The sequence below is a fragment of the Mercenaria mercenaria genome, chromosome 14 (genome assembly GCF_021730395.1).
Source record: "Mercenaria mercenaria strain notata chromosome 14, MADL_Memer_1, whole genome shotgun sequence".
NCBI classification, from domain to species: Eukaryota; Metazoa; Mollusca; class Bivalvia; order Venerida; family Veneridae; genus Mercenaria; species Mercenaria mercenaria.
Genome location: NC_069374.1, coordinates 44953017 through 44980288, shown reverse-complemented (window position 1 = coordinate 44980288; position 27272 = coordinate 44953017). Strand labels below are relative to the sequence as shown.

The following is a 27272-nucleotide window of genomic DNA, read 5'->3' as shown; positions in this document are numbered from 1 at the left end:
CAAAATATCAATGTACTTGACCGTTTGGTTTCAAAATGAGTTTCAAAGTTCTACCATAAACCATGTCAACCCTAGGGTTAAGAAATTTTTGACCCTAAGGGTACAATTTGATTTTGGTAGAGGACCGCTAGATGATGCTACATACTAAATAGACCATACGGTTTTGAAGAAGAAGATTTTCAAAATTTTCCCTATATATGTAATCCGAAAGAGTAACCATACTTGGCCCAATGGGTATAATTTTAACAATCTTAATAGAGGACTACTAAATGGTGCTACCTACAAAATGTCAAAGCTCTACGCCCTGATGTTTTGGACAAAAGGAATTTTAAAGTGTTCACTGTATAGGTCTATATAAACCATTGGGTCGTGTTTGACCCTAGGGAGATAAGTTAAACAATCTTGGTAGTGGACAACTAGATGATGCTATCTACCAAAATGCCAAAGCCCTCTGACCTGTGGTTTTTGACAAAGCATAGCAACTAGAGTTTTGTATAAAATTCAATGTTTTGACTCGTTTTTAAGATGACCATCTCAGAAACATCCCCTTTAAAGTTTCAACAAATTGACCAATTGATTTAGAAGAAGATGTTGGACGGACGGAGGGCGGGCGGTGAGCGATTACAATTACACCTTGTGCTCAGGTGAGATAAAACGGCAGCAGCAACTTGTTCTTTATAGACAATGCATTTACAAATGTATTTATTTCATAGTTTCAGTACGAGTGGTGTCTTGAATATTTTCGGTACGACCGGATTCTCAAATAGTTTCAGAACGACTAGGGTCTCGAATAGCTTCAATATAGCTTCAGTACGACCGGGGTCTCGAATAGTTTCAGTACGACCGAGGTCTCAAATATTTGCAGTATGGCCGTGGTCAGAATAGTTTCATAGGTGGCTCTACGCAGATGCATATTGATTCCTATCGTAATTCTAACACGGGCATTACATTATTTTGTCTTCATTCATAATATAGATTAAAAGAGAAACGACCACCAATGCATGCCAACCCAGACCCCACACACACCGAAAAGAACAAAATACAGAACATACAGGATATAATAGTTATAATGACATGTGTCACGCAGAGATACTATAGATCTAGGTTTAACATTTTGATATCAGATATGCAAAATGCGTATTTAAAATTAATATATATTTTTTTTTTTTAATTTACTTTTAGTAATTATACTTGGGTTGCTGATTTATAAAGGCAGTTTATTTTTCTCATAAAGATAAAGGTATATTTTGTATTAACCCTTGCAAGAAATATGGCCCAAATTAATATTTATTCAATTTCATGAAGATCTTACGTCACAAGTTTCCACTTTTCATTAAACATTATGCATATGTCTTTTCAAATAAAGTTCCCCTACTATATATTTTAAGTAAAGGTAAAAATGAACATGATCAGAACGTATTTATATAATCATTCAGAGTTAATTGTTCACTTTTTTTTTGCTTAAAGAAAGAAAACGTATAAATACAAATTAACAAAAGGAGTAAACTTACATGCTTTCTGTTTACTTTAGTCCATTATCAATCCGGAGAATTCTAAAACACAGAAACACAGAAAATATATTAATGAATGTATGTTATATCGCCTTGGGCGGAAATGACGTTTCAATATCGTTGACAATAGTTACCATGTTGTACGAAAACATTACTATTTATAGATTTTCGGAAAATAAATATTTTAGGACAACGGTATTATTTGGTTTCACAGTTAATTATTTATAGATATTGGAAAAACACTGATAGATATTATTGAATGATTTTGTTATTATATTTAAATGTGATTAACCTTGTGGAACGAGGCTTGTCATGACTGTACTTAATAAACATTTTAGTATACCACTTTACTATTGATTGTTTATACTGGGAAGAAATATGCATGCACATGTGTTTCAAAGCAATTCCTCTCGCTTTGTCCTTTAACTCCATTATTTCCTTTTCTCCTGGATCAAACTTGTAATGATATTAATATTTTGATAACTTTTATATGATTAGAAATACTTGGTGACAGGTACTTGAAGCAATCCGGCCACCATATCTTTATACTACAGTTTCAATAAATACGGATATGTCCGTGCGTTGAGGTACGGTGCGGATAGGATTAGTCTGTGGGAGTATAACTACGGGGCAGTACGTCTTAGTACGGGGAAAACGGTGAGAAACAGGAAACAAACAAAACAATACAGGACGCGAATAAGTACGGACAGGCACGACGTACTACGTTGAATTACGTTTTACTGCGCCTTGCAACTTGCCCAACGCACGGACGGGTTTGCGGTAAACTACGTTGAACTATGCTTAAGTACGTGCAGCCTCGGATAACTACGCTCAGCTGCGGCGAGATACATAACAGCACGGATAACTACGTTTAAGTACGTTTAACTACGAATATGTTTCAGCCAAGTTGGACTAAAGTCACACACAAATGGCTACGGTTCGCTCAAACTTTTGTGCATGTTCAAAAGTTGGAGAAACTTGCAAGTTTGGAATAAGTTTGAATACGTTTTGACCACGTTTTGGTACGGATTAGTACGAATGACTACTCTGAGGTACGGCTCGGGTACGGATCGATACGGATTACTACGTTCCTATCCGCGCCGTATGTGTGACTGGGGTATTACATAATTTGGTCACTTTGCGATGTGTGAATCTTGCTGTTTGTTATTGGATCTTTCAAAAAATTTAATTCTACCTTTTATATTTATATAAATCTCATAAATTTTGTGATTTTATTTTTTCTTCTTTCCTTCTTATCCAGAATTTCTGTTTGTTTATCGTGTGTTTATTCCTACTTGTTGCGTGTTTTCCAGTGAAGTATTTAGAGCGACTTACCCACACGTCGTTGTGTAACATTAAATAATAAAAAAATACTTCTGATATATTTATCTATATGCTGCATATTCGATGTTCTTTTATTGTATTTTTCATCATATTCTGTTGATAATCGTTGTTTTCATAATAATTTTAAGATTAAAATTTCGTCTACAATTTTTGATAAGTGTTACGCGGTTTATAAAAATCAGAACACATCACCTGATTATCAACTGAGCGCACACGTATAGGTATCGTTAAGGTGTGACGTTTTGAAAAAAAAAAAAAAAAAAAAAAAAAACAATAACAAAAGTTAATGCGTATCAAAAGTTCCTTCTTGCGCACATCAATATAAATATATGACGATCATCTTGTAGAATTTTGGTTGCAATGTCTGTTTAAAATATAGGTGATCAGTGCGAAGAACCCCAGAATCTGACATAAGGACAAGACCATTCTACCTTATAGATATTGCATATCCCCCGTTTAAGTGCTTACATTGTTTAATCCAACAAAAAAGTAAATCCGTTCCCACTTTCAGTTAAGTAAATATGGCAATTAAAAAACATTGGCATTACACATTGGCCCGGTCAGTCCATGTAGTGTTCCATTCGATGAGTGAAATTGTTGCGCACAATTAGATGGTCGCAATGGGGTTCGACCATGCATTCGAAGGTACATGTAACGACGTATGTTAACCATTGTGACAGATACGGTTATTGGCATGTTTCATTAAAACCATTTTTCCATCCCCGGGTTTAATAACATGTAATCCGCAGAGCGCGTTAAGCCAGAAGGTCGCCTGAATCACGAAAGAATAGATTATTTCTAAGGTCAAGGAGTTTGATGGCCAGCCTGTAATGACAATAGCTTTAGAGGTCAGTTGCTCAGTTAAGTTTGACTCAAGAGAAGGAACAATGAAAAGAAGTCAGTACACTTAGTACGTGTACGATGCAATCAGTGATTTCCCGTTGGCCTAGGGCGGATACGGTATTCATTTTATACTTTACGCCATGAGTTAGATTCAAAGACCAGTTAAATTTTGTCATTTTTTTTCTTTACTAGCATTTAATGAAGACAAAACGAGTTAGTAAGATTTAATCTAGGTCTAACATGTTCACTACAATACAATACAATACAATGCAATGCAATGCAATGCAATGCAATGCAATGCAAATGCAAATGCAATGCAATGCAGTGCAATACAATATAATACAATACAATACATTATTCTATACCTATTTTATCTATCCAATCGCGAACGTTCATTTGCAACACGTGACCGTACATTATATTACGGTATTTGGATGCACGTGCCTACAAAAATCCTGTATTTTCTGTATTTGGACGCACGCGCGTACAAAAATCCTGTATTTTCTGTATTTAGACGCACGCGCGTACAAAAATTCCTGTATTTTCTGTATTTGGACGGTTCAACGGCCAATGTTAAACATACGATAAAGCCCGAAACGCGTGAAAATGTTCCGAATGTAAATCGGATGAGGTAGGCTCCAGGTACAGAATTTGATTTTGAGTCTGGATATCTTGATTTAATTTGAGATTTTTGTTGTTGTTTTTTTGTTTACAACACACAAAAACGAATCAAGGGATAGCAATGCTATCTGATTTAGATATTGAAACGTTTGTTAATGATCAAAAACTTAAAAAATACAATAAAAAAGATCATCAGATGTTTGAAAAGTCGCTAAAAGATTCCGTTCCGGACGAAACATAGAAATTAGTATCAGCCCTGACAGTCTAAATAGCTACATCAGCAGTTTTCATTTAACGGTTAAGAAACAAAATGGAGAAGATTATGAATGACAACGGACGGGCGGTCAGCATCCAAAACATGTCTGCTCTATAATTCACTTTTCGTCGGATCTTCACCAAACTTGCTGACAATGTTTGTAGGCATATCTCAGCCAAGTATTATTACCATCCAAATCGCCAAATGGCTGTTGTCATATACTATTTTTAATGATGATACGCAGAAAAAATACATTCAATGAATTACGCATATTACGTATGAAATGAAATAAATATAGAATAAAAAGGTTATTTAAGGTCTAACATTGTTCTGTATAATATATATTTGCACTCATACCAAGCTGGGAAAAACTAGAAAAGGCAGGAATACAATATTCAGTGAAACATTTTTAATTCAAACTATTATTATGATAAGATAAAGTAGATATAGAATAAAAAGGTTATTTAACATTGTACTGTACAATACGAGATATATTAGGACTCGTACCCAGCTCAGAAAACCATATTGAACTCGCCTAGCGGCTCGTCCAATATGGTTTTCTCAGCTGGTTACTCGTCCAAATATATCACCGTATTGTACAGAACAATGTTAAATAACCTAATAATATAATACAATACAATACAATATAATACAATACATCTTTATTTCGTCAAGGTTACATAACAGTTACTACAGACAATGTAAAAATATAACAGATTGAACACATGTGGTAACAAAAATATTGTGACAAGAAGTAAATTTCACTGTATTGCAATAACATGAATTTTATTTTAATTGTAAACAACAAGGAAACAAGTATTTAATTTTTCTATCCTAAGACGTTTGTTTGAATTTTGGGACAGCGATACCAATTTTTCGCCACAATTGACACGTATTTATGTCTTAATAACTCTAACTTTCATATGATCTATTGCTTTTTTTAAGCTTTCCTGAGATATTTTTGACCTGTACAAGCTAGTTTTATAACAATTTACACCTAACTTTAATAAAAACTTGCCCGGCCAGACAATTAAAGCATTGCCAGGCCATAATTTAAGGATTAATTGATTTATAGATACAGTACATCTTCTCCAGAGCGGCCCTCTCTTAAGCAGAAATCTCTTCATAACAACATCATCACAATTTCCTTAAGCTGAAATCTACTATAAATTTTACCTCTTTGAAACAACAACCTCTACATAACACTCAATAATTGTATCTTTCAAAGGGTGTTGCTCTACAATGGTTACGCTGTACTACAAATTTTATACAAAATAAGAAATAAAACAATAAATCAGGTAAACAAATTACACAGAATATGTAATGCAAACTGAAAAAGATTTAACTCCCGACAAAAAGATATAATACAAATACAGTAACCGCTCGGCCGACGAGGAATCGCTGAGTATTGACTTAATTTTATGTTATTGCGTTTTTTTCACTTCTAAAGGCCATAATACTGTGCGCTACCTATAGTTCGGTTTTGCGGTGAGCGATGTTTGTGTGCTTTTAAAAATGGAACAGTCCATATCTAAGGTAGTGGTTTTCGGTTCTTTAGTGGTACTTACCTAAATAGGGCAAAATAAATCACGCTGGCTTCCCTAATCGGTACTAGACGAGCATATGAATTGACCAATCAAACTACATGGCATTGCGCACTTTTGGTTTGCCGCGTCTCGTTCTATATTTATCATGTTTTTTTACAAAATAATTCGTTGTAACGGTTTATAAAAGTTCATGAGAAAAACTGCAAAAGTTCGAGTGTTCCCGTAATTCTGGAAACTATGAATTTGTCAACCATTATGGTTAATGTAAATATATGAAACAGTGGCGGCACTTTACCTTCCGGTGATAAATTACTTTAAAAATTACAATTCACACTTCATGGGTTAGTCGCTTTAATAATTAGAGTGAAACAGATCTGATAACTTTCAGCTTTAAACTACACACTGTGTAGATAATTGTTCCTTTGTCTTTACAATGTCTATATATATTGAGAATACAGCGAGGAAACCCGTTTATATTTTTACTGAATATGTGCATGACTTGCTTGCAATCTTGTTTAAGATTCATTCCGTTTTGTTATGTTCATACATGTAACAAAGTCTAAATTTGATTCAAATTACACCCTTTGTGTTCTAAAATCATATCGCAGGTAAATTTCTGACATTATCAGATTTGTGTCTTTGTTGTATTAACAAATACTCGCATACCAGAGGTATTCTTAAATATACTTAAGAAGTAGTATCATGTCAAATACGTAAATGGTAGACTAAACAGATATATGAACCAATTCAGGTTTGTTAAATGGGCATTAATTCATTCAGTTTACTTCAAACTGATTTATGTATTCGCTACTTGCAACATAAATAATATCAATATTAACATGTTTATAATACTAGATCTTCTGCTTTAAATAATAGCACTGTATTTTTTGTACTGTATATCAAGCGTGTATGGTTAGATTCAAATGTGAGTTACCAAATTATCGATTACATTATAGAAATCCCCTTGCTAAACGGCAATATTCATCTATGTAAACCCACTGTCATTATTTAAATAGTTTATTTATGTTATATGTAAAGAATATTTTTCTACCAATCTGACAACAAAATGCAAACAATCTGAAATATTGTAATGTTTTACTGAAATCCGTTTACTGAATATTCAATTCAAAGTTACGACAATAAACACTTACATTATAAGATAAGATGACAAATTATCAGTATCTGTCTGTCTTTATATCTTAACATAAATCAAAATCCTTAAAACGGACAGAACCTTCGGTCTCGGTCACAAGCAATCCCGCAGACTTCCGCAGATGTTAATACACAAAAAACGTGTATCATACCTACATTTGAGACAACATAAAAACAAATAAATGATTTATTTCAAATTTGATGACTGTACAGCAACGACCAGTTTATGTAACGTTAATTTTGTAAGGACCGAAACACTATCGCATTTTCCTAATCAGTTATTCGCGGGCTAAGCGTGACACTTTTGTAACTATATAAATAATGAACAGGTTACAATAGCTTCGCGTTCAGTGTTCTAAACAGTTTTCGTTTTGGTCTTAGTAGCAATTTCTTCTTTTCCTCATGTGTTAAAATTATACAGTTGAACTAAAGTCGTCACTTACACCTAATCAACATTTCTTTCATATAGTTTGGAAGATGAATGACTCTAATAGTATGATAAAGTAAGTATTTAGACTAGCTGTCTGACCAGATATAATCATTAAAACCCAAGTAAATACGGTAACACATGTTGTCAGTTACCATTCACTTTAAAGTTGGGTGATTATCAATCAAATGCTATTCATTATCTACGTACACTTCCTTTCTTGCTCATTTGTACGCGCAGACGAAAAAGAGCTAAGACTAAAGGGCGCGGGGGATAAAATGATATGTGCTCTGACACATACTTATATTAATTGTACTCTTACATTACTGTTATGCCAGTTTCTTCCGTGAACATAGAGACATATTTTGGGTTACATATGCTGGTGTTTGTATATAGCTCCTCATTATGGGGAGGCTGGGGAAGCCTTGTTTTGAAAACGTGCCCGAATATAGCTACATGTATATCCGAAGGGAGCCATATTGGATGTGATATAACTCGCTTGGGAGAGGCAGCTTGGCAATGCGTAGTTGTTTAATCTTTAGACTGCCGTCAGCAAATGATCCTGCCTTTGTGACCAGTGCACACCAGGATCAGCCTGCACATCCGTGTAGTCTGATCATGGTCTGCACTGTTCACTATTCAGCCAGTTCATTTTCAGTGAACACCCCTTTAAGTAATAAATGGCACTGTCCAGTTTGTACGATAGACCAGTTATAGAAATTTAGCAGGCTAAAGGTTAAAGGCGTGCCTGTTGTACTAGATATTTTGAATGTTTATAAGAATTGTGTTGGAAGATAATGTCATAAGAAAATTTTGATTTATTGTTTAAAACTCACCAGCGACAACCATGTGTTTATTTAGAGATTTTCTCTGCTCATGTCCCCAGACCTCCACCTTGATCTTCCGGAATAATAAATCCTACCCAGCTTGAGCAACGCCAATTTTACTAACGCTACATCCATGAAACTTGTATCAAGTCATATCATCGATGTTTAAAACATTACACAATAAATTATAGCTTACACGTAACGTTTCATATTACTGTCCACACAGAGGTATTTGTTCTTTATGAAACGCATATACTCATAATTGTTTGTCATTGTGATCTTGTTCTTTATGTGTTTGTTGTAATTGCACGCCGCTGATAGAAAAATACCCTCAGTATAATATTTTTAGGAAAAATGTTCTTGCTCAAGCATGTTTAGATATTCAGTCCCTTTTTAATCACATTAATGTTACTTCCTTTTACAGGGGAAACTGGTCAGCTTAACTTAAATTCTATTGCGAAGTATTAGTCATTATCCTCGTTAGTGTTTAACATACAAGTATGTTTAAACAATGTAAAAATATATCCGGTTGCTCAGACATGCAATTATGCAATTGTATCAATCGACACAAACATTATGTCAGGACTTAGCTAAAGACGGGTATTTCGTTTCTCGGGACTAAATTATTCCTTTCAGGTCTCTGTTCTTACAGTTTTAACTGTACAATTAAGTTTTACTTGCTTAACACTTAAGACTCACCAATGCTTACCCTCTAGATACATAGATTTGTTTTTAATTGATGTCAATCAGAATAGAATTAATGCTACACTTAATGTCTGAATATTTTGTATATATCAGGAACATTACATGCATGTAGATCTACCAAATTTATTGCTAACATAAACGCATGCATATTTTTCAAAACAATGATATGCTTGCTGCACCATGCAAAACTTAAACATATTACACTTATCGAAGTTAAAGATCGAAGATTGAAGAAAAACAGATTACTTTCATTTTGATACTAAATTACTAATACAGAGGCGTTCATTTTAATACAAGGTAAGTCTGTTTACTGATACCTTATAAAAATAACGCTCCATTAGATATTTAGGCAATATCGATAAAATCAAACTTTTACGCTGTGTCATTAGCATCCATTTCACGAAAGATATGGTCGTATAAATATGTAAATGTTAGTTAAACGTATTTTTCAATTATTCAATGTTTCGCTTTATGGTTAGGAGTGGCGCATTATAGTTTCTAGTGTGTACGTAATGTTGTCAAAACCATTTCCAAATACCCAATAATGCCAAATATAATTTAAAAACTATTTTAAATGTTTATCATTAATTTTATTTTTGCAATGAAGTTAAGCATTCGAACCAAGTTTTATGTCTTGATGTTTTAGGCAAGAAGATTTTCAAAATGATTCTTAAATTAGGCTATGTAAAACAAGTAACCAATGCTCTGACCCCTCAGAAATTGGTAGAGTAAGATCTCCGTCTTGCGGTTTTGGAGGAAATTTTGCAATTAAATTGCTACAGTTTGTATGGCAACCAGAAGTTTCATTGAATGGATTTCTTTTCACAATTTTTGTAGAAGACCATTGATTGGACAAAAAAATTGTGGAAGAATGGACGACAACATCTAACGATTCTAAAAGCTCAACACGAGCTTAGGTGAGCTAAAACTGTATTCGGTAGAAATGGCACTTCACAGAAACTAACTACACGAAAACAATCCTATATTACATTCAGGTCTCAGTGTAAAATGCGACGTATGAATCGTGATCGTCAGATACCCATTTCCGGTCTCATGTCTCATTTCGTCACACATAGATTATTTAATTATTATTTCGCAATTTTAGTGTGTATCAAATACAGACATTTCATGAGTCATGATCATGATGATTTGATGCGTATTTTTGTTTATTCAGTTAAAACGATCTTACCTTAAAACATAGTTATACCTTTTTTACGCATGATGCTCGTGAATATAAAGATTGGCTTAATTAAGTTAAATTCATTGTATAGTTGTATAGTGCAAGTTGAGACCCTGTTCGGCATATTTATTTATTCATTACAGTTCTTCTCGATTAAAACCGGTAGAAAAAGTCTAGCATGATCGCCGGATAAAACTACGAACCCTTGACTGCATAAATTATTTTATTAGTGGATATGCGTAAAGTAGGACAGGTACAGTGCTTTGTTGCATATCATTTGGTCCAATGGAACTTTTGTAAACTACCAATATCTTAACGGGTCATAATGCCTTTGTTCAAACGTGGCTGTCGCATTTATATTTTGTTATGAACATAAACTATATCATTCTCTTGTTAACCCATTGTTCAGTTCCTGTTTTGACTGAACAATTAAGTTAATAAAACTATCAAATCGCCTTAAATAAGCATGATTAATATAAACATACTACAATGTACATTGTTTCAAACGAGGCTGCCAAATGAAATATAGTCACTCCATTACAATTATTCATTTATTTCATAGGCTTTTAGCAACAAGATATTTGAAGCAATAGTCATCTAAACACTTTAAAAAAGTAAATGCAATCCGTAAAAAATACACAAAAAACAAACAACAAAACATTGAAACGTACGTGTTTCGGTTTCAGATACCACAATCATTATTTAGTAGGTTTGCTTTCTAAAAAGAATGCATAACATATACTTATTTAATGTATATTTGTTATTTACATCTCGTGAACATTTATAAGTAGTGAAGTTAATTAGCATTTACCTAAATATGCCATGTTATATTCCAGTGTTCATTCTGATTAAGATTATTTTGGGTAAACACAAAATATCACTTCCTTTACGCATGAGTTGATGTTTTACTGCGCATGTCAATATTAAAATGTCAATGGTATTATAGGGAAAATAGAAAATTAACCACGTTTAAACATTTTAAATAATCTATGTCAAGGGCACATAACATTCCAATGAGAGATATCCGATAACCGAATGCCAGTACAAGGGACTACACTGTAGGACAAGTCACATATTAAATTAATCAAGTTGTCTGCCTTGGTATTTTTGTTGTTGTTGTTTGTTTTTTGTCAATAATGATGCAATGGAATAGGTTGTTGGAAAGGGGTATCCAATCCTACAACATTATGGTACTTTTACAAGAAGAATACGAGTCGTTCTGTTTAACTGTATTGAGAACCTTACAGCCTTAATACTTTAAATCAAATACAAAGTTCTCCTGTACAGTTTATTATCTAAACATCGGTGGTGGCAATGTTGTTCTTTCTTATAAATGTAGAAAAAAGGTGTTATGCAATGGCATATACTTATTAATCTTGAAATCATAAAAGCAATTCAAAAGCAAATAATATGACATTCGGGGCATTTGAACTTGCTTGATCTGGAGCCAGATATTATTTCAGAAATATAGGAGTCAGAATTAATTTATGTTAAAGCACTTTTCCCACATCAAATGATCCATCATTTAGATGAAAAAAAAAACAGTCTCGTATTTATGTTACACGATGAAATATTCTGTTTTACTTTTTTTTGAATGAAATGACAAGAAACAATAACAACTCAATAACAGTATAATATTATTTGTCTAGTTTGAGAAGTTGTTATTAATGTATTATTAAGCATATAAACAAATTATATAAATAGGAAAAGTAACACGCTTGATCAGTAGCAGTGGCGTAAGCGAAATTTTGAAACTGCGCAGTGACATTGATCAGACACAATGATTCAAAAGTACTGATTTAACGCAAAACCATAGTTATCGTCAGATGATAACTATGGTTTTGCGTTAAATCAGTACTTTTGAATCTTTGTGTCTGATCAATTTCACTGCGCAGTTTCAAAGTTTCGCTTACGCCAATGCTACTGATCAAGCGTGTTACTTTTCCTATTTAGTTATCACCAAACGACGCAAGCTATTTTGCCCATTTACGTATCGTCATGTTAAAGCGTTGACGCTTAATTCGATTTTGGACGTCAAATTATTAACTTTTACACATAATAATTATTTATATAATCTTGAATGATAGTAAAAAGTGCAAAAAATATTGTTTTTAATTTTTGTTACATATATAAATTTGTAACATTTGTTCTGACAGATTCTACTAGTTTTTTTTTCTTTATTGTTTGTTGCAGCATTATTATCATTTTAGTCCTATTTAGGCGCTTTGTATCATGAGTCTCTGAAGTAATGTAAACTGTCATACAACTTCCCCACAATATTTGGATCGAGAACAAATTACTTTTGATTTACTCTCTCTCTCTAGTCAAATTGTCACTGAAATCAAACATTCAATATCTGGATTGGTCACATTGAGTTGGCTAAAATACTGATTATGTTTTAGTTTAAACAAAAAAAAATTTCTTCTTTTATTCATGATCTCCCCACTCTGGTTCTCAAAGAAAAGGGAAAATTGTTTTATACTGACAGATCACATTATGTAACTTTCATATTAATATGTATTTTTTATTGATATAGATTTCAGTCTAATATTAAGGCTTCAATAACAGATGGTTTATTTTCCTATCGGTGTCGTCTGTTGTTTACATTCACCAATGATAGAGAGCTAATACAGAACAATATGTGATTTGATTTTATGATAATCTTAGTTAAAACCAATTTTTAATGTTATTTATTATTCATCAAGATTTTTTTCTGAATTATTATTTGTTTAATGTAACTAATGTCATAGCTCTCATGCAGTATAGTCAATCTAATTAAATGTCAACACTATTAAGATATACTAGTAATCTAATTTGGTGTGAAAACAGTTTACTGCATATTTTAAATGTTTCTGTAATTCAGTCAACATAGTTCTAGTATATGTCTGTATCCATTTAAGTTCTTAAACAGAAAAAATAATGTGTAAAACAATATTCAACCATCATATAACATTTATTAGGTCTATATAAATAACACCATTTCTCTGAATGTTTGTCCGAATCATAAAACCACAAACCTGGGTTTTATCAGGCCATTCTAAAAATTACACAGGAGCTGATAAGAGAATGTGCTATACAGGTCATATTTGCCGACAAGGAAAATAATACAGTATAATGCATCATCACATACATAGAAAATACATATATTTTACAAAATGTTTTGTATATAAAATGTGCAACTCTATAACTAATTATCAGAATATCAAAACATGTTGACATTCCCTAAGTACTGACATAAGCATAATTATGCTGCATATCATAGTGTAAATAATTTACAAAATAAGATATTTGCACAAGAATGAAATTTTTACACGAAGCAGAACTGGGTTGAGGCTTACATGCCACAACGATTAGGTTTCACAAAAATATATTTTACAAATAAAAAACAACAACAATAGCAACAACAACATCAATAACTAGTTAGCGGCTTCCACGACAAACAACACAATATACCAAAACAAGAGGTCCTTATGTTCTACCCCTAAATCGTAATTTACTACAACTAGCTGTAATTACGAGAATACTAACACACCATAATATAACAGGAAATCTCTGTGTAAACTTAAATTTTTAAAAACTTGTAATCCATTTATATATACGACCGTTCAAGACAGAATAGTTCTAACAACACTTTGTGTTCTAAAACAGAGATTTTAGAACCTGTCGTTAATCGTCAAGCATGTATAACAGGTGTAGTAGTAGTAGTAGTCGGTTTATTTATCCTCGCCACCGGAGAAACTCCATCTGGGCGAGCATTCAACACATATTGTTCTAATACGCAGAATTATTATCGTCTGAAGTTACGTCTCACATCATTATCTTCTGTAATTATCGTCTCAGGTTGCTGTAGTCTCATGTCATCTCACGGCATAAACATTGGTTGCTCCGGCTTTTGATGACGTCATTATGTCAACTGTATTTATATCTTCTAACTTAGGTGATGTACTCCGTCTTCTGTTTTCTAACGTTATTATATTGACTCTTCATTTCGGACTTCTAAAGTTGTTATGATGACCCAATTTCCACCGTCTTTCTAACTTATAGTGTAGAGCTGCACCTTCTGATTGCCCATGTTATGTTGCCTCGCCGCTGTTTACTTCTATAACGCGTTGACCGAAGTGCCTCCATGCCGTCGTAGACGCCTCTGCTGTCATTTCATTCCGCTCACGTTGACCCTGGCGATCGTCTATATGTCCCGCCATCTTCCCTTTGTGTGCCACTACCGAGGACCCGGAATGTTGGCGTCTGTCCTCGTCTATGAGCCAGCTGAAGACCAAGAAACCTATGCCATATCCTCAGAGAGGGGCGCGGATCAGGGTACATGAACGCCCGTCGAGCTTCACGTCGTAGGTCCATGGTGTAAACGACGCCGCCACGTCACATCAGGTCCATGCCAGTACACCCGTCCTCACACTCCCACATCCAGGCCGTTTCTAACAATATACTGGAGTACGACTGTTGATGTCTGGTAGCTGAATGTAGAGTCAACAGTGATGTCTCGGTGGCATGTAGTCACTTCAGCTGCTGGTTCCTTCTTTAAGGCCACTACCGCCGATATCAGTCATGTGTCGCTAACTAGGTCATGTGACAATATACAGACAATGTACATGTTGACCCAGTAAGCGACATATGTTCCCTCACCACGACGTGAACGTCTCGGTGGTCCAGGAGAAGTATAACAGGTGTAAAATGGCCACTGCTATTTAAATTCCGATGCAGCGTTTAAGGTATTAGGCCCATAATAGAGTACCTTCTTTTTGAAGATTATTCAATTCTCACCATAAACCTACCTTGACTGCAATTTTCAGGGGAGCGTAGGTTCAAACCCCACTGGGACCAAATTTTTTCCCCTTATTTTCCTTTGTTTCTAGTAAGTTTTCACTTCTTTCAAAATTTGTTAATGATTTCTTGCATACAAATAGGAAAAAATCATTTGATAAGCAATTTCTTGCTGTTCAAAGTGAATTTACCTCTGCAACAGAAGGGGTAGAGTTAGTCATCTGAAAAAATACTGAGTTACATACGGTAAAAGTTCTTTATTTTGCCTTCAATCTTTAGATTACATATTGTGGAAGAAATGTAGGTTGGTTTTACTTCTGCCCCAAGGTTATTTTTGAATGAAGCGAGCAAAATTCAAAACAGACTCACAGCATTCGACCTTAATTTTTCAATGTTGGAGTTAGAGTTCTGTCACATTAAACCTGTAAAAAAGATTGTATTGACAGGTTTCTTTCATAAAAAATAATGGTAAAATGAATCCTCTGTAAACGTTTTAGATAAAAGCCGTCACTTTGAAATTTGTCCCCACTTGAGCTTGAGGAAATACCATTAATTATACAAAATTTATAAAAAACGGCACGGTAAAAGTTTTTCAAAATTTGCAACACAATGTAAAACACGGTCAACTGTAAGAATATACCAAGCAAATGCCATTTCTTAAACATTACTATTAGGGGCCTAATACCTTAAACATAATAGGCCTGTCAAACTGCAAATATGTTACGCTAACAATTGTCATAGACCTTATGAATGAAATAACATGGTATTGAATAAAGAGCATCATTTGCACTGTGCAATCAAACTACGAGACAAAATTCATTGAAATATTCAAGACAACGAGAGCAAAATAGCAGGCATTGTATTGTTAAAAAATACAATTAAAGTACAATTGAATAATCTTATAGATAAAATTTTATAGATTTTTTTTTTATATTAGAAGGTCTATATAACTAGATTTTAAAGTCTTATTTGATAAGCTCACTTGGTTTACAATACTAAGAACCATAAGACCTTCAAGAATGATAACTTGTAAACAGATATCTGTAGAACTGTAACCTTAATTCAAGTGTCGTTTCTCCAATAGGTCAGTTATATCGTTGTATACACAGTTGTCATATTCTTGGTCAGTACATGAGGGAACGTAGCAGGATACTTTCCATACATAATACCTGGATTACCGGACACTGAGCGTATGCAGTGTAATTTTGTGTTTTCCTTTATATCTTCACCTTTAACGCGTACCTTTGTCTGCCTATTTTGCTGTCCTCAACATAGAAAAACAACTGCGTTTTTAGTTTTGTATTCTCGCTCCTAGGTTGATGGATTACGAATGTATTTATCTAAATACAAATACAAATATTTTACGTTGTGAATGTCGCATTCTCTAAGAATTACATACATATGTGCCTTGGTTTTGACACGGCTACCCGCGGCGACCTGTTCACCTTTACCATGGAACGTTTCAAAGAAGTTCCTTTGTGTTGGACAGATAAAATCTGACTCTGAGAAGCTGACATAACGCATACACAATTTAAACTAATGTTGCTGACTACAGTCACCTGTAAATTCATGTACAAACTTTAAACCGTACTTCAACTAGTTTTTCTGATAAGGTTCAATCAAAAGTTTGCGAACAAGGTACATTGTATCTCTGTCATGAGTATTGGTTTTTTTTAAATACAAAAACATAAGTTCTTTTAAAATGTTTGGTACATACGCTGAGCCTGATTCAGTAGTTTCTATTTCATGGCGTTATAATACAGTTACATGTATAGATACTTCATTTCGTGAAAAAATAATCAGATTGAATCTCGTCCTGAAATACACACTTGTAGTCCTCCGAGTAAACATGTACCATGACAACATGCCCGTCCGGTAATTTATCTACAATACTATAGGTCCTCCGAGTAAACATGCACCATGACAACATGCCCTTCCGGTAATTTATCTACAATACTATAGGTCCTCCGAGTAAACATGTACCATGACAACATGCCCTTCCGGTAATTTATCTACAATGCTATAGGTCCTCCGAGTAAACATGTACCATGACAACATGCCCTTCCGGTAATTTATCTACAATGCTATAGGTCCTCCGAGTAAACATGTACCATGACAACATGCCCTTCCGGTAATTTATCTACAATACTATAGCTGGAAATTGAAAAGTGAGTTTTTGATATATTCCTACATTTCTTTCATTTTAGAAGTAACATTTTAAAACTGTTGCTTTTTAATATCTTTACCGTTTCTGTTTTACTTACCTGTAAATACATAATGAGGTAGATAAAGACCAAACACGCTGTCAATTTCAAAATTTACTGTAGTTTCAACGTTTCAGATACATGCCTTTTTCAGGGAATAATAATAACAATAAACATACTCATATTTGTTCCAGGTTACAAAACTAGTACTATCATCCAAATATTTGTGCCATCAACCTAATTTTACTTGCATCATATATGTTGTACATACAATCACGTTTTAAACAGGACATTCTAAACATCTTTTATCATTAATTAAAAGAGGCGGGCTAAGTCTTTCTTCAGTAATATCATAAAAAATTTCCATAAATCACCTTTAAGATTTGGTCTTTTAGAGTTGTCTGCACTCTTTTGCTTTTTTGTAATAAGCGTGTTGTTTACATAAACAGATAATTATATATTTTTAATGCAGCATGGTTTTAGATATTCAAAGAGTCGTTGAACTATTTCAGTATCATGATTTTCCTTCACAAAATGTAGATAGATATACCTAATTCTCGATATTCCGTGGTTTCTCGTTCATTCCCTGGCTCTCAAAATTACACTTGTGCTGCTGCCGTGCGGGCATATGCAAGTTTCCCAGAAAAGTAAACAAATATTTGTGAGCATCCAAAAATGCGCAATAAACAGGTTAGTATAGCTTAAAAATATGGAAATGTTGAAAATAACTTTTCAGTGCTAATGAAAAAGATGGTGGCATACTTGCTGTGTTTTGGATTTTCTCTGTATGCTTTTAAAACAATGAGTTTTCTAATAAACTTTCTTTTATTATTGAGAGGTTTTAGACCCAGTATTTTGATATTTCATTACGGGCGCATTCGCATAATTTGTCTTTTCTTGTCTTACCCGCGTATGTAGGTTTACAGCTTCGCCACTGATTATGTTTCTTTTTGTTAAGTTTCAAACCTTTGTTCACCAGTCGCCTGTTTAAACTGGAATGATTAGCTAGGACACTTTGTAGTTTATTAGTTTCAAGACTGTTCCTACTAAACTTGAGACAACTTTCTGAGTTTTTGTTCTGCATTCTGTTGATACACATTTGAGAATACATAACGAAGTATGTACGTCAGACAAAACAGCATCTGCGAACTTTTCTCGTTTTTGTTTTTCACCTTCACCCTTTTTTACTTTTTCAAATTCAAGGCGCCGTCTTGTTTTAAGGCGGTAGTGTTGTTTGTCGGTATTAACATCCCAGTTACACACAACCATCGGTGATTGATCGGGTTTTTTTTAGGAATGAACCGATGACAACGTATTTAACATCGATATCACCGTTTGGTCACCTGTTTTCCACCTATCAACTGCTATTGGGAAAAGATAAGTTATATCGGCGAAAAAATACCATTTGGAATTTTTAAACATGTTTAAAATTCTCGATCGGTGAAATTATTTTACAAATTGCCGATTGACAACCTGTCTACAACCGATATCACCGATGAGCCACCGATAGGCAACCGATCAACAAATACTTACCACCGATAAAAGAAAGATGAAAATCAAAATGCGACATTTCGTCGGTTTTGATCGGTGGTTAATAGGGATTCAATCTGTGATCAATCGATTGCCGCCATCGTGTCATCGGTGGGTTTAATTTGTAAGTGGCCAATCGGTATTCATACGTACTCATCGGCTGTTGATCGGTTGCCGGACGCTTTTGATCGGTGACCAGTCATATTTTGTGAGTGGTTAATCGGTGGCTAGTAGGAGACAGGGCGGCGTTCGATTGGTGATGTAGGGTGTTGCCCGGTATTATATAGGCCGTCGCCAGTAGTATTGGGGATAGGGATGACCTCTTCGCTGTATGATTGTACTATAGCCTCGCAGACTTCTGGGATAAAGAGGGAAATTGTTGTCCTAGCCACCATGAAATCATAAGAGAGGGAAGAGTATGAATCCCCTGCTGCTAGGTGCCGTAGTGTTACCGCCAGCTTCAATCCGGGATCTAGGGCTTTTCTCCAGTGGGTGTCCGACTTCTGAAGTCTGGGCGCGAGGCGTTGCAGAAGCTCGTCGAACATTTCCGGTGTCATCCTCATATAGTTCTTGAAGGAGCTGGTGTCCCCTTCCCGCAACTCTACAAGAATGGTGCTATACTGTCCAAATTGAAGCATTCTCTCCTGGGTTAACCAGGGCCTGGTCCACCATCTCCTTTGTCTCCTTCGGCGGCGTCTATGAACAGCTATGGGCTGCTGAACGAGTTGAATAGCATGTCTGACATTGAGAATTGCCTGCTGCTGCAACATGACACCAAATTGCTGGATGGGTCTGCCATTCTCCATGATGTTATTCGGTCAAGTCACTTAAACTTGTTGTTTTAATAAAAGAACCGACAGCAACCTATATCAAGAGATTTGCAAGCTATTAATTACCGATATCGCCGATCGTACAAAGATAACCACATATGAATCACCGGCCATATCAGATGGAAAGTGTTTAAACACTGATGACTAGCTATCAAACACCGATTAATCAGCGGTACGACCGATTTAGGTCAGATTAGCTCCGATTTACAAACGATAAAAACCGATAGTATTTTAGCATTTTTATCGATGAAAACATTCTTATCACCGATCCAACACCGTTTGAGTAGCTTTCGGCCTACTACCAGCAACACATGAAACGTTTTTTAACAGATTGGACAGTTGTCCATCACCGATGGCCGATTACACAGAAAACCAGAACTAAACTCACGCATGACAACCGATCAAAACAGCGAGTAAAATGACCGATTGGGGACCGACCTTGTGTGTAACTGGGCCATAAAGCAGATATAATTTCAGATCTTTTCTCAAGTGTATAATCTGTAATAGTGTATTTCACACATTTCAGACCCCTGCTCTTTTGCATTCCGTTTTTAAATGGCTAAGTGGCTGTTATGCTGCCTGTTTCAGTGCACGCTTTTGTCCGAATTTTTCTTACTCTTTCTATTGTTAACTGGCTGATATATTCTTTCTTTTTGGTGAAGTTTGACTGGTTTCTCTAGATACTTTATGTATTTTTTATTTGTTGGTGTCTTTCTCTCAGACTTAATTACACATGTTTATGCATTTTCACCACGTATCTCCATCCCAAAAAAGTGCGAGATAGATCAGAACTTTAGCGTATGTACGCATTTGAACATCAGGCAAAAATTGTGTATTTTTTAAAAATATAACTTTGATGTTTTATCGTAAATTTTATCATGTTTTAAACCAAAAGGAAAATATTACTTTGCACGTTTGTTTAAAAGTAAACACGTTTCAGGGATCAGAGCACAAAAAACATTATTATTTGTTCATACCCTTTGAATAAATATGTAAAAATACGACGTCTGAAAATTTCTAATTATTTCAAATGTCAAATCGATTTTATACTCTCTTAAAATTGTTTGAATCCTTTTCCTCTACCTCCTTAAAGGTGCACAGATGTAAACATTTCAGTTAAATAAGTGATATTTTATTTTATCACGGCTGAACACAAGTGAGAATAGCGCAGGATATTGCAAGCCTTAGTAATATTGGCGCACTGCAACACATCTGTGTTGCTCTGTTGCAAAGAAAATAAAGCTGTATTAAAACTATGACTTGAACTAAACTTTGAGGGGAGCTGCAGCCAGATCGATTAAGAAGTTTAGCCTGGATGACGATTTAAGTTAAGGCTAGATTCTCCGTCATTTACAAAATTACAATCATCAATTTACGGCCATGATTATGAAACGGATATACTCATAAGCCTGTCCTGGTCTTTCTCTTTTGCCTTGGGACAAATCAAATGCTTATTTTATGTTCTTTACAACGACACCCTTTGCATTAAAATACACATATACATTTGTGAGTAACATCATGTTGAATATAGCAAATTATGGCTCTGGTGCGTTTTCTGAATAGGAGAGGTAGGTGTTTACATATAGGCATTTGCATTCAATTTATTGTTTATTATGTTTATAGAACTATGGTTTTCTAGTATAAATCATTACTGTGTAATATAAATATTGCTTAAATATCTTTCCCTAGATCCTTAAATGCACAATGCTGTAAAAATATAATGAAACAAGTGCGATTTTATATTAGCATGGTTTCAACGTAAGTAAGAACAGCAGAGGATACTACACGCCTTAGTTATATAGCTGCACTACAACACATTGTAGCTCTGATGCAAGGAAAATAAAGCTTCTGCATTTAGATTCTGAACTAAACTAAAGGGCTGGGTGACGATTTCTATTTAAACTAATTCCTCCATCATTTACAAAATTACAAATCAAAAGTATCTCCGTATACTCTTTCTAAAGACACCTTTTACTTTAGAATGCACACTTGCATTTTAAATATAGCAAATTATGGTCAGTCTGCGTTTTCTGAATATGAGAGATTGGTGCTTACATAATTATATGCATTTGCATTCAATCTGTCCGTTCAATGTTATTTTCATTACTTGTCTTTTCTGATCACGCTACTAATTCAATGAAATTGTCATTTCTGAACCTTTCGAATCAAACAGTGCATTCAATGTTATTATCATTACTGGTCCTTTCGGATCACGCGGCTCTTTCAATATTACCATCATTACTGGTCGTAATGTCCTTTCGGATCACGCAGTCCATTCAATGTTATTATAATAACTGGTCCTTCTCAGATCATGCAGAGCATTCAATGTGGTTACCATTACTGGTCCTTCCGGATCACGCAGTCCATTCAATGTTATTATAATAACTGGTCCTTCTCAGATCATGCAGAGCATTCAGTGTGGTTGACATTACTGGTCCTTTCGGATCACGCAGTCCATTCAATGTTATTATAATAACTGGTCCTTCTCAGATCATGCAGAGCATTCAATGTGGTTACTTACCATTACTGGACCTTTCGGATTACGCAGTCCATTCAGTGTTATTATAATAACTGGTCCTTCTCAGATCATGCAGAGCATTCAATGTGGTTACCATTACTGGTCCTTTCGGATCACGCAGTCCATTCAATGTTATTATAATAACTGGTCCTTCTCAGATCATGCAGAGCATTCAATGTGGTTACCATTACTGGTCCTTTCGGATCACGCAGTCCATTCAATGTTATTATAATAACTGGTCCTTCTCAGATCATGCAGAGCATTCAGTGTGGTTACCATTACTGGTCCTTCCGGACCACACAGTCCCTTCGGTAATGTTTTAATTACTGGTTCTCTTGCGGATCACGCAGTCTATTGAACGATATAACAGAAGGACTTGCAAGGGGGTTTGTCGGGTTTTGTTCATAACAATTCAGGAAAGACTCAACCAAACCGAGTCTGTTGTTATTTAACTGGGATTTGTCTAAGTTTCTAAATAATCTCCTTACTAGTATGATAATACTTGATCAGACCAATTCCTGTTCCAAATGCAAATATCAGCTTTTTGCAGATATATACAAGTTCCATTAACTAAATATATTGTTTTATTTCTTGATGTTATTAATGATTACCAAGTCAATATAGAAACAAAGACTCTTGTTGAAGTCGTCATTAGCAGACGACATGCATTGTCTTTATAGACAAAAGCTATTTAATCGGTATTGACAACTCATCGTTTTTAGTAAAACAATATAGACCAGGTTCTTTACTTAATGGAAATCCGTAGACAAATCAATAATTTGTGACATACAAATTGATTTGAAACATAATACATGCAAGCAAGCTTTTGTACCTAGTGAGGGAGTTCCATAACCAGTTGACTTATCAGGACAAATTTAATGTTTAACATACTTAGAGGGATTTTTACTGAAAGGGCTATGTTTTCATTTACGTTTCAAGTTAACCCATATAAATTATGATGTAGGGACTATTACATGTATTATATCGGATTCTGCTTATCAAATGTATTTCGGTTATCATATAACATGTCATGTTAATGGACAAGCAGAAGGACATTATAGTGAAAAAAAAAATATTAACTATATATTTCGAATACACGCACAATTCAAAGAGAGTGTGGTCATACAAAACAAGATGAAGCAATTGAGTTTTAAGAATCTAATAATTCAAGCCATCGTAATGTATCACGCTTTTGACGCTGCTTTGTTTGCAAATAGCTGCGGTGACGTGAAACTGTATGATATACCGGCTAACACTACTGCAATAAACATCACGGCATGCAGCGGAACTAAAAAGATACAGAACAGAATTGTTGATCAAGCGCTATCATGGTCTCAAGCTGTGGAGAGTTGCAAAACGATGAAACTGGGTGCCGTTAGCGATACATTGCCTAACTGGGTCAGTGGAACTGACATAAGAAAATATTTAGAAGATATAAACTACAAAAACCTAAACTACACGTTTTGGTTTGGTATATTTCGGCCGCATCTACATGTACGGAAGTGGTATTCTTTCCGAGGCGCGTGCAAAGAATACACGTACACAAATCCCTCAGGTGATCCTAACAATGGACAATGTGCTGTAATCCGGAGAAATGAATTGGAAACATTTCATGAAAGCATACATGTTGAGGATTGTAATGAACATTATCCATATGTGTGCAACAGGTACCATGGTTGTAACTTTATTCTTGGCATATAAAGGGTTTGATGTAATAGAGTCTCCATTAGGAGAAAATAAAGTTGACATGCCGAATGTTTCACTTAATGTGTGCAAGTCGGAGTGTTATGACCACTGGCACCAGATCAGAACGAAAATGCCCCCGTACGTGTTATACCCTACCCCTAGGTATTCTATAAGAACCGTGGTCGTGAACGGGAAAATATACTAACCCATTTCAATCGCGTATTTCATACCTAAAACACGTAGTTCAGTAAATGTGTACTATTGAGACCTTCGATGTGTAGTTATAGTCCTTGATTTGATAAACATCTTACGAATTTAGATTTTTTTACACTTTCATCGTTTTAAAGGACATGTCCTTTAAAGTTCCAAAGTATATTCTTATAGATTTTGAAATATTAGATATCACGTGAAATGTTTATTATTTATTGATTCACAAAACATCTCCGCCACGTGACATATTAATCTGAGAGCGTTCTTTGAATAAATGGCATTGATGACCGAAGGTATTAATGTATATCCCATCAAAGCCATCTTATTTGCTTCAGTAACTTTTATGGTCCGCTCTAATTAGGAGACACTCTCGAACTTACGGTCTTGATTACCCAGGTGACCTATGTTTTATAGTTACGCAATGATTTCCGGTATATCACTTAAAACAGCAACAGCGACCCCAAAGTATGTAGATGTCATTTAAGGCGGAGAAAAATATATATAACAACTATTTGAAGTTGTGGAAAAAATACATATAATGAAAAAATATGAATTTTTTAAATATAAGGAACAAGTTTTATATTTGTATGATGTCTGGAAGACTGGAAATGCTTGTTCTGTTCTGACGAACATAAGAATTAAGCAGGCTTTTCAGGTAACATATGATTAATCAACATACTTGTCTTTAATCAAAGTATACTGTATAATAAATTACTTGACTGAAATTATCTTTATAATGGTAAAATAATTCGTAATATGATGATAATTTTATGTAGGTTTTCTTATTGTTGAGACTTCTTTTGCCATACGTAAAGAGCGCATGCGCAATAAAATCAAAACATCCGCGGATTAGCCTAGCAACCAATAACTTGTGTAAAAACCTCTATACCACTTTTTTCAATAGTAGTAATAATAGCATTTTGATATGATTTACAACACTATTAATCATAGAAAAAAATCAGCGTTTCAGCACTCATTCTACTGCACTAAACCCATTGCATTTTGGTTATTAAATACTGCTAAAATGTTCTTTGCTATTGTTTCCGACATACTAGTACTGTTTCTAGAGTCCCAAGTGTTACTCCCCATGTGCGGAAGAACAATACAGTTCGGTTGATGAACAAGCGGATGATCCTCCGGAAGTGGTTCTGGTTCAGTAAGGTCTAGTTCCGCTGCAGCAATTTCACCAATTGCCTCGAGTTGATTATCGAGTTGTAACACTCCACCTCTTCCGCTGTTCACCAATATGGCGTTCTTTTTCATCATGTTGAAAGCAGATTAGTTGCATTTGTGCCTTGATTGCGGCGTAAGATTACAGCACTTACAAATAACATCTGATTCAAAAAAGAGCTTATCAAATTCTACGAAATTAGCACCAATGTCGTCTGCGTAACCTACTCTACAAATGTCGTAGTACAAAATTGTTTTAACTCTGAATGGCTTCAGTCGCCTAGCAATGCCACATCCGATGCGCCCGAGTACTAGTATTCCGACTGTTTTCTGCGGTAGCTCCATACAAAACAACGACATAGGCTTCCACTTCCCCCTCTGACCATCTTTGACAGCTTTCAATATCGTGTGAGGTCCTCATTTACGTTGAGTCATATGCGGATAAGATTTGTGAAAGCACTAAGAAATCACCCAGCACCATAACTTTTAGTTTTCATATGCAAAGTATAGAAAACATTTGCTCTGTAAATATATCATTATCCCCGTCACCCTGTCCTAACCAGTGCACCGAATTGGCCATGTAACCCTTCAAATTGTAGATCAGAACATTAACTTCAAAGGTATACCTTCAATATTAGGGAGCGACAAACACATAAGCCACTGTAGTCCGACATTAAAATACACTTGTAATGCGATTTTCGTTCCTGCCTTGACTCGTATACCGATGCGCTTTGGGAAGGCTGAAAAGAACTGACAACTGATATATATCTCAGGTCATAGCAGCAGCCCGAATTACTAAGGCTTTCAGTATCGTGTGAGGTGCTTATTTACGTTGAGTCCTATGCAGAGAAGCTTTGTGACAGCTCTAAGTAATCACCCAGCACCATATCTTTTAGTTTTCATATGAAACGTATAGAAACCATTTGCTCTGTAAATATATGATTTTACCCCAAATTGATACCGTCACCCTGCCCTAACCAGTGCACCGAATTGGCCATGTAACCACACAAATTGTAGATCGGAACATTATCTTCAAAGGTATACCTTCAATATTAGGGAGCGAGAAATACATTAGCCACTGTAGCCCGATATTAAAACACACTTGTAATGCGATGATTTTCGTTCCTGCTTTGACTCGTATACCGATGCGCTTTGGGAAGGATGAAAAGAACTGACCACTGACATATATCACAGGTCATAGCAGCAGCCCGAATTACTAAGGCTTTCAGTATCGTGTGAGGTGCTCATTTACGTTACGTCCTATGCGGATAAGCTTTGTGAAAGCTCTAAGTAATCACCCATCACCATATCGTTTAGTTTTCATATGCAACGTATAGAAAACATTTGTTCTGTAAATATATGATTTTACCCCGAATTGATACCGTCACCCTGCCCTAACCAGTGCACTGAATCGGCCAAGTAACCACTCCAATTGTAGATCAGAACATTAACTTCAAAGGTAAACCTTCAATATTAGGGAGCGAGAAAGATATAAGCCACTGTAGCCCGATATTAAAACACACTTGTAATGCGATTTTCTTTCCTGTCTTGACTCGTATACTGATGCGCTTTGGGAAGGCTGTAAAGAAGTGACCACTGACATATATCTCAGGTCATCGCAGCAGCCCGAATTACTAAGGCTTTCAGTATTGTGTGAGGTGCTCATCTACGTTGAGTCTTATGCGGATAAGCTTTGTGAAAGCTCTAAGTAATCACCCAGCACAATATCTTTTAGTTTTCATATGCAACGTATAGAAACCATTTGCTCTGTAAATATATGATTTTACCCCAAATTGATACCGTCACCCTGCCCTAACCATTGCACCGAATCGGCCATGTAACCACTCAAATTGTAGATCGTAACATTATCTTCAAAGGTATACCTTCAATATTAGGGAGCGACAAACACATAAGCCGCTGTAGCCCGATATT

At 35.1% G+C, this 27272-nt stretch overlaps 1 protein-coding gene and 1 pseudogene across 7 annotated transcripts in view; both read right to left on the bottom strand.

Annotated features, from left to right (window-relative positions):
* The window catches only part of LOC123527475 (uncharacterized), a 577437-nt gene that overhangs the window by 387936 nt on the left and 162229 nt on the right, over positions 1–27272 (bottom strand). Inside the window, exons 1-2 of one of the 7 annotated variants that reach the window (XM_053523369.1) lie at positions 11225–11473; positions 1512–1553 (exon numbers count right to left, since the gene is read on the bottom strand). The exons of 3 other annotated variants lie outside the window; for them this stretch is intronic. The gene's annotated coding sequence lies outside the window, so the exon portion shown is untranslated. Of the gene's footprint in view, positions 1–1511; positions 1554–11224; positions 11474–27272 lie in introns of those variants that run through there. 3 more of the 7 variants (XM_053523376.1, XM_053523367.1, XM_053523373.1) reach the window with 3 other exon arrangements.
* Positions 25140–26412, bottom strand: LOC128548176 (glyoxylate reductase/hydroxypyruvate reductase-like; annotated as a pseudogene).